Below are 296 nucleotides of genomic sequence, written 5' to 3' on the forward strand. Positions count from 1 at the left end.
GATAACTCTATCGCTTATTTAAAGTGGTGTTCACCAAGATCTTGATTGTAACATTGGTATTTTTTACCCTATAATTAGGAAATGAGGTGCAAGGAGACATTTTGAAACTGTATACATATTCTGTTCCTCATCAAATTTTACTCATTCATTTTATCATCTTTTATATTTCTTACCTTTTCAATGATTTTTTTTTTTTAAATCAACAAAGTCCTCAGAACTGCCATAGTCACTGGGCCTGATGCCTCAGAACTTCACAGGGAGGTCCGGGTTCTGTACTAGAGGTATTGTTGATCACA

Source organism: Panthera onca, chromosome A1, assembly GCF_046562875.1.
Source record: "Panthera onca isolate mPanOnc1 chromosome A1, mPanOnc1 haplotype 2, whole genome shotgun sequence".
In the NCBI taxonomy this organism is placed as follows: domain Eukaryota; kingdom Metazoa; phylum Chordata; class Mammalia; order Carnivora; family Felidae; genus Panthera; species Panthera onca.